The 15,329-nt window shown below is 37.8% G+C and overlaps 1 long non-coding RNA gene across 3 annotated transcripts; it reads left to right on the top strand.

Moving 5' to 3' along the window:
• The first annotated feature begins 375 nt into the window (after positions 1–375).
• Positions 376–12,208, top strand: LOC131280503 (uncharacterized). Of its 3 annotated transcripts, XR_009188116.1 has the most exons (4): positions 376–529; positions 788–911; positions 10,530–10,669; positions 11,993–12,208. It is a non-coding gene; the product is annotated as an uncharacterized lncRNA (long non-coding RNA). The 3 variants fall into 3 exon arrangements; XR_009188115.2 differs by having other exon boundaries at positions 380–911; XR_009188114.1 differs by lacking the exons at positions 376–529; positions 788–911 and adding an exon at positions 1,089–1,176.
• Positions 12,209–15,329: the final 3,121 nt, after the last annotated feature.

Below are 15,329 nucleotides of genomic sequence, written 5' to 3'. Positions count from 1 at the left end.
AAATCCTTTTTTGCATCGGGCAGACAGGGGAAGGGCGGGGGTGTGGGTAAGCCCCAGGGATATTGGGCTGAGGGGGAGAGGCTAGCAGGCTGGGCTTTACGGGGCATTCTTTGGCGTAATGGCTGGGCTGTTTGCAATTAAAGCAGGCAGGAGGGCTTTCTTGAAAAGCTGCACCGATGGCTAAGCCAAGGGTTTGGGTAGGACTGATATTGGCACAGAGCTTTATATAATTATTAAGGTCATTGTTGCGGAAGGGGCGGATGGCAGCTTGACATGCTGCGTTGGCATTTTCGAAGGCTAGCTGTTTAATAAAATCACTTCCGCTTTCAGAACTCCTGAACAAGTGCTTGGCTGTGGCTTGCAGCCAACTGAAGAAGTCAGAAAATGGCTCCTCTGCACCTTGCCGCAGTCTAGCGAGCGAAGAGGTGGTGGCATCTTTTTGGGGAAGTTTTTTCCAGGCCTTAAGCGCTGCCATCTGCACTTGGGAGAGGAGTCCAGAGCTAAATTGGGCTTGTGCTTGACTGGTTTGGTATGACTTTTGCCCCAGAAATTTTTTTAATGTCCAATCTTTAGAATCAGTTTTACGGATGTTACGAGCGGCAGAGTTTTTACTGTTTTCCTCGTATTCAGACTTCCACAGCAGGAAGTCGCCGCCAGTTAGGGCAGCTCTAGCTAACTGAAACCAATAGTTGGGTACTAATTCTTGGTCACTCAAACCTTCTAAGAGGGCGAGCGTGAAGGGGGCAGTAGCACCGTAGGAGTGTACTGCCTTTTTTAATTTTTCAAGGTATTTTAAACTGAGGGATTTATAGTTTGCGGCAGCGACGGCGGCTCCGGGAGCTGGAGCTGGAGCCAAAGGAGCTGGAGGAGCCGGTGGAGGAGCCGCCGAGGGAGGAATAGTAACACTACTGGTGGGTTGATTGCATTCTTCATCAGAATCGGAGTTATTATTCTCATCATCAGAGTCGTCTATGACTATGATGGTATGATTGCCATTTTGTGAGCTGGGACGGGGCTGTTCTGTGCCGCCATTTTGTGAGCCGGGGCTAGGCTGTTCTGCGCTGCCATTTTGTGAGCCTAACGGCTGGCGGGTGTGGTCAGATGTGGCGGGCGAGCGCCAGGTTTGACTCCAAAGAACGGGGAAGGCGAGTGCAGTGCCTCTGGGTTCCTCTTTTGGTAAGGTGAAGGATACGAGGGTTTGAGTAAGCATTTGAATTTGGCTAGTTAGTTCGGCTACGGGGGCAAAGTTACTACCAAGGGGGTTAGTAAAGGGGGGGGGGGGCTTGAAAGCCACTGGATAAAGTAAAGGTGGGTTTGAACTAGGATTATCATACAGTAGAATATTGGGATGTGATGCGGCTTAAGGCCGGAAGGGTGAGCATCGCAGCCTTTAGGGCTTTCTTCGGTGTCGTGAGGGGCATCTTTGGGGAGAGGGGCAGTAGGGGTTAGCGGCTCATCTTCAAAGGAGATGAGGCTAACGGGTGAATCGGGACGCTCAGGGTTATCCTCTTTCGTATTTTCCCCACCCCGGCTCCTATTTTTTTCGTCCCGGCGGCTGCAACATGAGGCAGGGCGGAAAGGTGATTGTGATTTAAGGACAGTTACTCCTTCCGTTATAATATCTTTAATATCAGGGGATTGGGGGGAAATTCTTATTATGTCCTGAATTAATTGCCAATAATTGAAAGCTGTGATGGGAATTCTCCCAGGGCCAAAAGTTCTATAATAGTCATTTAGACAGTCTCCTACTCTTTTCCAACATCTTTCATCAATTGTTCCCTCTTCAGGGAAGCAAGGACAGGTTTTAATAATAAACTAAAAAAATTCTATAAGACTTTTCTTTTTAACCTTAACTCCTCGTGTCTTGAGTGCCTCCTTAACCTGATTAATAAACAACAAATGCAAAGATGATGCTTGTCCCATGATTATTAATTTAGATAGAAATTTAGGTGGAAACAAAACTTACTTGTTTCGACGGGGGGACCCGTTCCTACGGGTCGGCGACTGGGGACCCGCTCCTCGGGGTCAAACTACTCCTTTTGCGCCGCTGTAGAGTGAGCTTTGCTTCGGTCTAAGTGTCGAGAGTACTCTCCTCTATGGTGAAGCGGCGTTCCTGTCCTGACGTGGTTACTTGGGCCCCACGTTGGGTGCCAACTGTGGTTGTCCTGACCCGCGGGACAGTAACGAGGGCACGAGCACCTGCCAGGGAGGAATGGTGGGACAAGAGACACGAAGAATGACAGCAAGACAGGTTTCTGATCAAGCTGCAAAATTTTATTGAGGGAACAAAGCATATATACTCTTGGGAAGGGGAGGGGCGGTGGATGGAGAGGTGGTGGTTAGGGATTGGCTGATGCTGTTGCTGGGGGAAGTGGCAGGGTTTAGGGATTGGTGGTTGCTGTTGCTGGGGTGGATGGCAGACTTCAGTTTCGCGCCTTGCACTTGCGCATTGCTGTGTTAGCCTGGGCAGTGGTGGGAAACGGAAAACAAAGGAGCAGGGAAGAAGGAGAACAAGGAAATGGGCTCCGCTCTGGCGGCTCTGTTACTGGCGTTGCTGAACTCAATGCATGCCTGTCTTAATCACCCCCAACAGGCATGATGGATATAGGCCATTGTATATTTTGTCAAATGTACATTGTACATTTTGTAAAATTGTGTGGACAATTTTAATGTAAACTAAGGTTATGTATACATAATGTCCATAATGTAAACTATGGACCAAGGTTAGAAGCAATGCTTCAATATTTGTTCATCAATTGTAATAAATGTAGCACATTAATATCCCATTGTAAGGTCCACAGGATGGTGGAATAGAGTATGGATTAGAGTAGACTTACTGATATTCTATTCATGAACTATTGTGATTAGTAATCGAAGAAAATGTGGCATTGGTGTGGAGAAAGTGGCCATGGTAACTGCTAGGGGTAGGGAGTGGGAGGAAGAGATGAGATATGGGGGTGTTTTTGGGACTTGGAGTTGTCCTGGGTGGTGCTGCAGGGACAGTTACCGGACATTGTATGTCCTCCCATAGCCCACTGGGTGAAATGTGGGAGAGTGTGGGCTATGATGTGAACCATTGACCATGAGGTGCAGTGGTGCACAGAGATGTATTCACCAAATGCAATGAATGGCTCATGATGATGGAGTAGGTTGTTGTTATGGGGGGAGAAGTGGGGTGAGGGGGGTAGCGGGTCTATGGGCACCTCATATTTTTTGAATGTAATATTAAAAAAATAAATAAAGACAAAAAATAAAAAATATAAGATGTTATTAATAGGGGGAAATGTGAGAGGGGGATGGTGAGGGGTGGGGTATTTATTTTTGATGTAACTTTTCTGTAGTCTAAAACTTCTTTAAAAATAAAGTTTAAAAAAGTGAAAAAGAAAATGCTTCAAGAGCTTTTTGTTGTTGCTGTTTTTCAACATTCAAGAAAACTCTATGAAACCAGTTAACATAAAGACACTACCTGCCTTACCTCTTAAGTCTTCTTCTGGTTTTTGCAGCTGCAGAGACAATCTGTAATTCTTCCCTTGGCACAAGGTTTTTACATAGGGATATACACTCATCTCTTCAGATAATGCTCCTGTACAGAAAACTGGACTTAACAGAAATTGTGGTAAAGGAGTGATCACCCGTATTAGGTATAGGTTTTATATGTCCTAGAGTCTTACACCAAACAATATTAGTATGGAATTCAGCAATAATAAAACCCTAAGTGTATGTATCTACAAAAATTTTCATGCACAATATATTATTTCATTTTCACAACAACTTTGTACAATATAACACTCACTGAACTAGTAGTCCATTAATTAACCACTTTGAATATTGAGAACACAATCAAATATGTGGAAAAAAAAACAAAAAAAAAAATTTAATCAGCTCAAACCAAGGTCTGAAAACGTCATTTAATAAAATGTGTCTGTGTAGCAGTTTGACATGGTTATGAATTCCAAAATAGATATTGGATTATGTTTGTAATCTTGTCTGTACCTAGGTGTGATTGGGTTATGATTAGGGCTTTGATTGGGCCACATCAATAGGGTATTGAGTCCCTGCCCCTTGGTGGGTGGGGACTCACAGAAAAAAGGCATGGCAAAGGATAGAGTTGAGGGTTTCTGATGTTGGAGTTTTGATGCTGGAGTTTGATGCTGAAGTCTTAAGCTGGAGCCCCAGGAAGTTAGCACACAGAGAAAAGAGAAACAATTCCCAGGATAAAGGACCTGAGCCAGGAGAAGAACACAGCGGTATAGAGACGGCTCCTTAGACACTGCAGAAACCACAGGGAGAGACAGAGCTGTTGACCTGATAGTCTACATCTGACCTTATGGAGAGATGCAAAGTCTAGAGAGCCTCACAGTCTATAGCTGACCTTGTAGAGAAAAGAGAGGAGCTGAGCCCAGAGGAACCCTGGAAGCCTGAACCCCCACAGATGTCAACAGCCTTGCTCCAACACGTGAGAATACACTTTGGTGACGGAAGTGATTTATGCTTTCTGGCCTGGTATCTGTAAGCTCCTACCCCCAAATAAATGCCCTTTATTAAAACCAACCAATTTCTGATATTTTGCATCAGCACCCCTTTGGCTGACTAATACAGTCTGCTTTTCTCCTAGGAGTAAATATTACTCTAAGCCTGCTTATTCTTACATTTGGCATCCTCAAAAAAATTAGGAACAACTGATTCGAAAAACTAGCAGTGGTATGGGAAAAGGAAAGCAAACAACCTACTGCTACCAATGGACATGTAAGGATAGTAAGAAGTAGTGGCCTGATATTTTAAAAACTAACACTTTATTTTAATATTAAAGCAAATTTGGGAGCTCAGAATGGGATCAAATTAGAGGCACAAATGCCTCTGAATTATCATTTTATCAAGCACAAATATTGATTATAGTCGTTCACATTTATTGAAATGTACTCTTCCAAGCACTTTATATAGATGCATATTGACCTTTACTACTCCTCAGCACTATGACATGGGACCATTAATATCCCCATTTTACAGATGAGGGAACTGAGGTCAGAGCACTTAAGTAACTTGTCTAACACAGCTAGCAAGGATTCCTACGCAGGCTTTCTAACTCCATAGAGATATTTTAATTATCCTATTCTAATCCATGAGATGACCCTGCACAACCAAGGAATGAAATATAACAGTGTACATATTTTTAGAAAGCAGAGAAATGGATGAAACATTTTTTTAAGAAACATTTTCTTTAAAAATAGCTTCACATTTTCAGTTTTTATTTTTAAGCTCCTACATTTGTTATCTGGAAAGAAAACATTTTAAGAATATTCCATTCCTCAATAATATTCGCTTTTAAAATTTCATAGCATTTAAAAGTTCTGGCTAGCAATAGCCCACCTGTCTCTCTAAGAAGCTAAATAGCTGCAAGAACCAAAATGAGAAAATGTCTCTGGTCATTTCATGAGAGGGAGAAAACAATAGGAAATTCAGACTACCAGGTATTGACTATCTTCTCTCTGCTGGAGTTTGGTGGCAGAGAGTTTTCCCCTAACCCACGGAGGGGCTGGAAGGCTGCAGGTTCTGCTGAGAGTAGAAGTCCCAACCCAGTCCATCATGGTACTTGGAGACAAGACTGCATGAGGGTGACCATGCAGCCCTTTTGGCTCAGAGAGTCCCAATTTAGGCTAGTTACATCGGTATTACTCCCTTTCATTCACAAGATATATTGATCTGGATTATAAAGTTGGTATAGCTAGAGAGGTTGAATCCTAGGGACCTAGCCCCAGGCTTAGAAGGTGTCTGGCAACAAACACAGAAGAGTGGGCTTGGACCAGAAGCATTTCAGCAGCAACCAGTGCAGACTGAAGATCAGGAATCTTCAGAATGTGTAAGGTCCTTTGATATCAGAGCTGGGGAGCTCAAAATATGTTGAATTGTCTGGCAGTTTAGCAGAAAGAGATTCAGGAGTCAGTTTAAGTGAACAAGCAATAATAAAATAATGTGAGATTTCTACGCTCTAAACTTATGAGCAGGGCAGGCGTCACTCATAGGCTTAAAACTTCAGTTGCCCAGGATCCTGAACTCTGACAGGTCCTGTGTTCTGCTCTTGCCATATTGAAATTCTTACCACTTTTTGCAAAAAAGGGGATCTGCATTTTCATTTTGCATTTGGCCCACAAATTATGTAGCTAGTTCTGTTGGTGAGCATACAGAATTAAATTCACACCAGCTACCTAGTGTTTTGGATACTTTTGACATCTCTACTCCACCTGAATCGAAACTTACCTGTAGAAAAAATAGTCACTATATCTTAGGGCTGAATTAAACTCTTACACCTAGTCCATAAAGACAGTTTTTCTTTTGTTTCACAATTTAACAATCCCATTATCAGGGTAAGTTTTAGAACACAAAACCTTCCAGGCAAAGTGGGTTAAAAAAAAAAATCCTTGTAGAGTTGTATATTTTAGAGCCAAGGAATAATTGAATCCCTGCGGACTAAACAATATCACTTCACAGCCTCCACAATGTGGAAGACTAAAAGCTTTCAATTAGACTTTTACTCAATAGGGGAGGAAAAAATAATTTAAAAGACTCAGGGCTAAAGCTGAATTGTGAGATTTAACTTTGAACACAATGAAGAAACAATTTGACTAAATTAGTTTAGCTGTGTATTCATTAGCCTTTAATAGAAATGTGAATGCAAACTGACTCCAGGTTATTGTACTTAGAGCCAGCTTTTTAATTAGTGATTGGCAAAATGTTTATCTAGTTTGTTGTTGGAATGTTGAACCATTTACACAACAGGACTGTTGTAAACCTTTATGTAATCTTAATTGGATCTTTCAGGAGAACAAGATTTCATGTACATAAAAACCACCAACTATAGTAATAAAGTTAGCTAATTTATATCAAACTTGGCACTTAAGAAAAGTTGTGCTATGAGGCTCAGTGATGTGGAGAAATGGTTAATGTCTATTTAAAGTTTGTTAACTGTGATGCTCAGTTGAACTTGGACAAACCTTTATACTCATTGGCTTTGAAGTTAGACAGACCTGATTTCAAGGTGGTTAATGGGTTTCTAGTTCTGTAATATTGGGCACATAAATTGGTCTCTCTAAGCCTCAGTTTTCTCTGCTTTAAAATGGCAATTACAAATGAGCCCTAAATAGTCATTGTGAATGTTCAAGATAATAAATGATAGCCCCTATCATAGGTGCCCAATAAATGGTAGCTATAATCATCATAATCATGTCTTTATTTTTTATATATTTAAATTAAATACCTTTTGAGTAGATAAAATTAATCTCCTACTACAAAACTCAAAATAACAAAAGGGCATACAGAGAAGAATAGCTCCCACTCATCACAAAAATGTAGCATATTATGGGCACTGCTCAAAAAGATAATAATAATACATTATTATACAATATAATAATTTATCCTAGAGATTAATCTATTTCAATACCCACAAAGCTTCTTGTCCTTTTTAATAGGTGCACAGATACATAATAATTAAAACAAGTAATGCCTTACTGTTAGAAATTTAGGTTATTTCCACTCCTGCAGTTGTAAATATCACGTCAGTAAAAATCCCTATACATGGATTATTTTTTACCTGTGTAGGTAGAGCTGTAGGGCAAATTTCTAGAAGCAGTTTTTGTGGTGAAAGGGTATGTGTATTTTTTTGATAGGTGTTATAAATTTCCCTCCACAGAATTGAACCAGTTTACATTCCTCCCAAAAAGTATGAGTGCCTTTTTCCTATACCCTCATCAACAGAGTATCAACATTTTTTAAAATTTTGACAGTCTTATACATGAAAATTTTCTCATTATAGTTTTTCAATTTGATTTTTTTTCTTATTGTGCATTACATTTAAATCCTTTTTATATGTTTAAAAATAAATTTATTTCATTTCCCTTCTATGATGGTTTGGAACTGTATATACTCTAGACGAACATGCTTTTAAACTTAATCCATTCCTTTGGGTGTGAACCCATGGTAGGTAGAATTTTTGATGAGGCTACTTCAGTTAAGGTGTGACCCACCTCAGTCAAAATGGGTCTTAATCCTATGACTGAATTCCTTTATAAGAGAATGAAATTCAGACATAGAGAGAAAGCCTGAAGGCAAGAAGCAAGAAGTTCAAACAAGGAAACCTGGAAGAGAAAGGAGAGCCCAGCAGATGCCACCATGTGCCTTGCTATGTGACAGTGGAGCCAAGGATCACTGGCAGTCAGTCTTTGGGAAGTAAGCATAACTTTGATGATGCCTTGATTTGGACATAACACAAACAAATAAATACCCATTGTTTAACTTTACCTATTTCATGGCATTTGCTTTGAGCTGCCTAGGAAACTAAAACACCTTCTTTATATTACTTCTTCACAGCCTCATCTTATGTTTACTGGATTGTTGGTCTGAAATTACTTGGGGGAATATATATATGTTTCCATATGCATTCTGAATATAATGTACTCTGAAAATCCACCCACTGTTAAATGTATTTAATGCTTCACATTTTATCTTTTCATATTTCTTTCATTTCTATGTGGTTAAATATTCTTTCTTTTATAGTGTAAATGTTTTATCATTCTAACCTGTCCTCTCCAAGTACAATTTTTAAAACTTTCATGATTTCTTCTAATTTTTATGCTTTCATTTTTTACATTTAAATCTTTGAATTTATTTTAGTTACCCATTTAGCTGTTTCAATATTATTTGTGAATAATTCATCTTTTCAGCATTAGAATGCAATATGGTTCTCATCATGTACTAAAATCCTTTATTAACAAATTGTGTCTATTTATAAATTCTAGTCCCATTGATCTATTTTTCTATTCATGCAGTCATTCTGTAGTTTCTATACTGCTCTAATACCTGTAAGACAACAAATTCATTCTCCTTCTTTTTTTTTCACATTAACTATAGAATCAAATTATCCAGTTCTAAAATGATATGTGGTATTTTTATTGATATTGAATTAAAATTTCAGATTAAATTAGAAAAAAGGGTGTTTAATTTTTAAATTGTCTTTCATCCAAGAATAGAGAATACCTCTTATTTTCTCAGCCATAATTTTGAGTGTCTTATTGGCACCTTAGAGCTTTGGTTGTATAGATGTTTCATATTTGTTTGTTGCAGTGTATTATATACTTTGATCTGTTATCGCATCTTTTTCTCAATTATATTTTCTGTTTTTTTTGTTTAACTACACAAAAATTATGTTTTAATTTTTTATAAAGCAACCTTCACCAACATTATGATTCTCTTACTAGTTGGAAATCATTTCAATTTGATTCTTTGATCAAATGATCAATTGGATCAAATTGATTCTTTGGATTTTTCAGGTACAGTATTGCATGATTTGCTTTATTAAAAAGATGCATTTTACCTTTTATTGATAAAACTAATTTATTGAAGTATATCATTCATACATGAACACACATAAACTATAAGTGTTTGATGTTGGATATGTGGGAGTACCTATATTACATATGTGAATCACTGTGATCTAAAACTTTTGTGAAGACAAAACTAATAATTAGAAGAAAAAAAAAAGAAAGGATGTACACACTGAGGGAGAAATGAAAGAAATTGCCTTGCCACTGTACATACAGGGCAACATCTATTGCAGCAATGAAAGGTAAAACATCAAAAACAAAGTTTTTCCATCTTTTCATTTTTTGATAACCCACTTTAATTTTTCTAAATCAGTATTCTGTATCTAACCTTTAAACCCATCACTATATTCCATTTTACTAATAATGGAACATGGCAATATATTAGGCTTCATTTTTTTAAAAAGTTTTGGACCACAGAGAGGTTCAACTATGGCAGGGGAGGAACACTGGTGTGGGGTGTTATTGATGGGGGCACATGATTGGGAGGGAGTTCTCCAGGGCATGTATACAGGATACATAAAAATGTTTGGATATTTTCATAGTGGTTACAGTTAAAAATGACAACTGAGGGAGTGATGATTTCCCAGCCAGGGAAGCTCCTCACATTCCCCAATGGAACAGCAACAATCTCCCAAGTGCAATGACAAAGACCAATAAAGAAGGATGGTCCAATAATGAGCCCTTAATACTCATGACTATGCTTATGAGCCTGTGTGCCTGAAATATGAACTAGGCCTAGAGCTGCAGAGTGCCTAAGAGTTACTTCCTGAGAGCCTCCATGTTGCTCAAATATGGCCACTCTTTAAGGCAAACTCAGCATGTAAATGCATTACCTTCCCCCCAGTGTGGGACATGACTCCCAGGGATGAGCTTCCCTGGCACTGAGGGATTACTACCAAGCACACACTGATGATGTAACTAGAAAAAGACCTTGAATAAAAGTGTCAACTCAGACTAGCAGAATATCTCAGTCTTCATATAATATCAGGCATTTTACCTTTCAACTTTGTTTTTCATATACCTCATTTCTCTCCATCTTCTAATTGCTGAGATTGTGTGGATCAAGATGCTTTATGGTGCTTTGTGGGAATACAGGTGCAGGCAAAACAAAAACTTTAAGTAAATGACCACTTTTTTACTTATACATCATAACAGGTCTAAAAGAGCAGAGCAAGAGATCACATCATGGCTTCCCAGAGAGCCCGACTGCATGGGTCAGGGTCAGTGGATGGTAGCTCCACATGCTCCACTTCATGAGGGAGAGGAAAGACAAATCTGTACTGCCAGAGTGCCAGGTATTTGTACAACCCATGGGGAGGGGACATGCCCCGTGAGAGTTCCTGCTCTGATAGGCAGCTGGAACTGCTTGTTCCCCATTTCCAGGCTTAAGTCATGGTCAGGCATTTTCATTAGACCTAATGTCTTGCCAGGGCTGTGTAATGGAAAGACATTAAAGCATCTGCATAAATAGTAAAGGAGTCAGGAGTAGGCAAGGGTTGGGAGATAGCCGCTAGGTGTGTCCTGACTTCCCCAGCAGATGCCTTCAGAATTATGCTCAATAATGGTGGTAATAATGAACACCATTACTTTAATGGACACATAAATTATTTCATTGGTTTGGTTTGGAGTTGAGACAGATATATTTTATCAAGTTAAAATATCTATCCAATTCTACTATATTAAAAAATACTGAATTTTATCCATTTTTAAAATTATCTTTACAAATGATCACATGGTTTTTCTCACTGGGATTACTCATTTAGTGAATTTTATTGAATAAGTCTTATATAAGAATTCTAACAATGGGCATTTTATTCAAGACCCTAAGGTGAAAGATAGCTGCTATCAAAATGAGTTGTAAGATAGGCCCCTCAGTAGAACTTGGAAAGCATTGGTGGCCAATTTACATTACATTGATTTAAATGTAAACTAGCCATTTACATCAATTACATAAAAAGGCCAGGAGAAAGGATTTAGGAAAGCCTCAACCCTTTACCACAAGTCAGGAAAAAGGTACTTTAAGAAGACACACTCAAAGACATGGATATATGACCCTTGTAGTTGTAAACTGTGGAGGATCAGTGATTGACTCTCACCTGAGAAATCTAAAAGACAAAAAAGATCTCCTTATCTGCTGGGGAAAAAAGTCAAAGGGAAGGTGGCCGCATTCCCACAGTTTGTAGGAGTAAAAGATGCCTGAGGGTTTCTCATGTATTCCATTTCATTCAGATTGAAAAAGAGGCTATGTCCTAGGTCCTATCTAATAGGCATGCTTAGAGGGACAAACAATTTTCAGCCAAAAGAAACTCAAGTATCACTGGGTTCTCTTCAGGTATGAAGATATAAGCAAGTGGCCAGAGTAAAGAATCATTTACCCAAGCCAAGGGAGATGAAGGGTTCTACTATGAGTGGTTTAGAATAATTAATAAAAGTGTTATCAAGCTTGGGGAGGAGGTACAGGAAAAGAAAGACACTGGCCACATCCCCACCACTGCCTACCCGTTTCTGCCAGCCGAAAACTCCTTCTTGAGGAGTGGAAAATAAATGATTAGACAGTTGACTATATTTAAGGGTAGACACACTAACTGCTAAATTAATGCAGTCTTTTATTATTTCAGTGGTCATAGGACTGCTGCATGGACAGAGGAAAAACAGAGGAAAAACTTCAGGAGACAGAAGACAAAAGAATAAATTTGCTTTGTTATTGAACTCCCCCCCCCCATGTCAGTTATTTAAAGCATTAGAATGGAATAATTTCATTGGGTCATTCTTTTGATTGTATTAGTTTGTTTGATAATGTTTCGTTTAGAATATTTTTAAACAAAATGTATACGTTTATGTACAAATTTATTATTTATAGATGAGATTATCTGACATTTTCTTTTTATCTTATTTCTCTACAAAAATAGTTTCAAATATTTATTTTTCCTTCTACATGGAGGGAGAATTTGTAGCATTTGAAATTATGTTACTAAATGGAATTCACCTGCGATAAATCTTGTCCTGGTGCATTTTGCCATGCTGTTTAATAATTTTCTCTTTTCTACTACAGTAGATGGTTTCTTTAGAATTTCTATCTTTCCAAATTCATTTACAGTGATTTATTCTTATAAATATCTATAATTATATACCAAAACATGTTTATATTTTCAACTATTTATATTTCAGTCAACAAAGTCTCTTATGATTCTTTAAATTATGGTTAATAAATTCTGTAATTATTTTAACTATGTCCTACAACTAAATTGATTAAATTTATGGCATGAGTCCTTCATTCACCATTTTTCAATTAATGTCTTGTTTGAAAGAAGTTTATCTTCATGTATTAATAGTAGGGCAGCTACATTCACAAACTTTTTGCATGTTTGAAAATGTAAATATGAGGATTTCATTCTTAAAAGGCAGCTTAATTGGATATTAGAAAAAGTCTTGCATCACATTCTTTTAAACTGAAGTCTTTGTAACATTGCTTGGGTTTTTCTAGTACAAATGTTGCTGTGCTGAGTTTTGAAAATTTTAGTTAAGGGGACTTGTTCTTTTTACTAGGACCCCACAGAAGCCTTGATAATTTTTCAGTTCTTAAATTTTTTCTGAATATATTTTGGATTTGATCATTCTACAGCATTTTACTGGAGATATAGTATATTTCAATTAATTTCATTTGTGTTTCTGGACATTTTTTTGTGTCAATATGGAGGAATTTGATTTCCAATTAGTCACAGGTGAGAGCACACTTTGATGAATTGGCGTTTTGGCGGAAACCCAGAAAGGTCTTGTATTAATAGTAAATATACTACTTTAGAAGAGTCTTAAGAAGACTGAAAAACTAAAATATTCCTTAGAATGAAAAAAACCCTAAGATATTATTCCAGGGTAAAGCCCCTGGCTCACTGAAGCTGACTGAGAGGGGAAGAGAAATCTTCCCTGTCAGCTGTTGCAAAGGAAAAGGGAGGGGGAATTGGGTGGCTTTTCTTCAGTGAATTTGGCCAGAAGAGCCCTGTTTGAATCACACTCTGCCCAGACCAAAACACAGGAAAGCAGAGGGTGAAACATAGATGAACACCATCTGCTGGCCAGTCTGGAAATTGTATGGACAAAAATTGTTTTTGGATCTCTTTACCATAACTCCTGGTATAAAATCTGTATCTGATTAGTGAGTCCCTGTACCAATTTTGATAATTTTAGCTGGGCAATATAAAAGGCTTAGAATAAGTTGAACCAAATATCAAAGAAGAACTATGGGGGAAAAAACCAATATGCAAGAAAGAGAAATTGCACATCAGAATAAATTCGCCAACATATTAACATGCCTAGGCATCAGTGAAAAATACAAACCATATAAGGAACCAGGAAGAGATGGCCCAGCCAAAGGAACAAACCAAACATCATGAAGAGATAGAGGATTTAAGACAATTAATAAATGATAAGCACACAACTTTCCTAAATCAAATCAAAGAATTTAAAGAAAATATGACTAAAGAGATAAAGGATATTAAGAAGGCACTGGGTGAGCATAAAGAACAATTTGAAAGACTGCAAAGAAAAGTAACAAATCCTATGGGAATGAAAGACATGATGAATGAGATTAAAAATATATCTGTGGCACACAAGAGCAAATTTGAATTGCTTGAAGACAGAATTAGTGACTTTGAAGACAGAACATCCTAACTGCAAAAGACAGGAAAATAGAAAGAGAAGAGAATGGAAAAAATGGAGCAGAGTGTCAGGGAATTGAATGACAATGCATAATGCACAAATATATGCATTATCAGTGGCCCAAAAGGAGCATAAAGAATAATTGAAGAAATAATGACTGAAAATTTCCCAACCCTTATGAATGACATAAATATCAAGATGCAAGAAGGACAATGTACGACAAACAGAATAAATCTGAATAAACCTACTCTGACATACCTACTATGCAGAATGACAAATATCAGAGAAAAAGAAAAAGAGGATTCTGAAAGTAACAAGAGAAAAGCAAAGCATAACTTACAAGGGAACATTGATAAGATTAAGTGCTGACCTCTCATCAGAAACCATGGAGGTGTGAGGAAAGCGGTATGATGTACTTACAGTACTGAAAAACAAAAACTCCCAGCCAAGACTTCTGTATCTGGCAAAACTGTCCTTCAAAAATGATAGTGAGTTCAAAGTCTTCACAGACAACAACAACAACAACAACAAAAACCTGATAGAATAAGTTACTAAAAAATCAGAATTAAAAGAGATATTAAAGGAAGTGCTGCAGCTGAAAGGAAAAAACAAGAGTAAGAGACTTGGAGAAGAGAGTAAAAATGAAGATTATTAGAAAGGGTAAATTAAAAGGTAAAAAGACAGACAATAATACTCTGTGAAAACAGAAAGCCAAAGGACAAAATGGATGAAGTAAGTAAATCCTTTACAGTAATAGCATATTGAATATTAATGCCTTGAACTCCCCAATCAAAAGTCAGAGACTGATAGAATGGATAAAAAAATATAAAACATCTATTTGTTGTATAGAAGAGACCCACCTCAGACATAAGGACAGAACCAGGTTAAAAGTGAAAGTGTGAAAAAGGTATTCCATGCAAATAGTAACCAAAAAAGATCTGAAGTAGTGATACTAAAATCAGACAAAATCGAAACACACAAACTACCTACACTGACCCTAGAAGAAATAGGAGACCTCAACAAAAACAATAAGAAGTGAAGAAATTGAAACAGTCATCAAAAACCTCCCAAAGATGAAAACCCTAGGACCAGATGGTTTCACAGGTGAATTCTACTAATTATTTAAAGATGATTTAATACCAATCTTGCTCAAGGTCTTCCAAAAACTTGAAGAGGAAAGAATGTTATCAAACTCATCCTATGAAGCCAACATTACCCTAATATGAAAGCCAGATAAAGATACTACCAAAAAACAAAATAACAGATCAATTTCTGCAATGAATATAGATGCAAAAATCC

The sequence above is a fragment of the Dasypus novemcinctus genome, chromosome 11 (assembly GCF_030445035.2).
Source record: "Dasypus novemcinctus isolate mDasNov1 chromosome 11, mDasNov1.1.hap2, whole genome shotgun sequence".
In the NCBI taxonomy this organism is placed as follows: Eukaryota; Metazoa; Chordata; class Mammalia; order Cingulata; family Dasypodidae; genus Dasypus; species Dasypus novemcinctus.
This window is presented reverse-complemented; position numbering and strand designations above follow the sequence as displayed.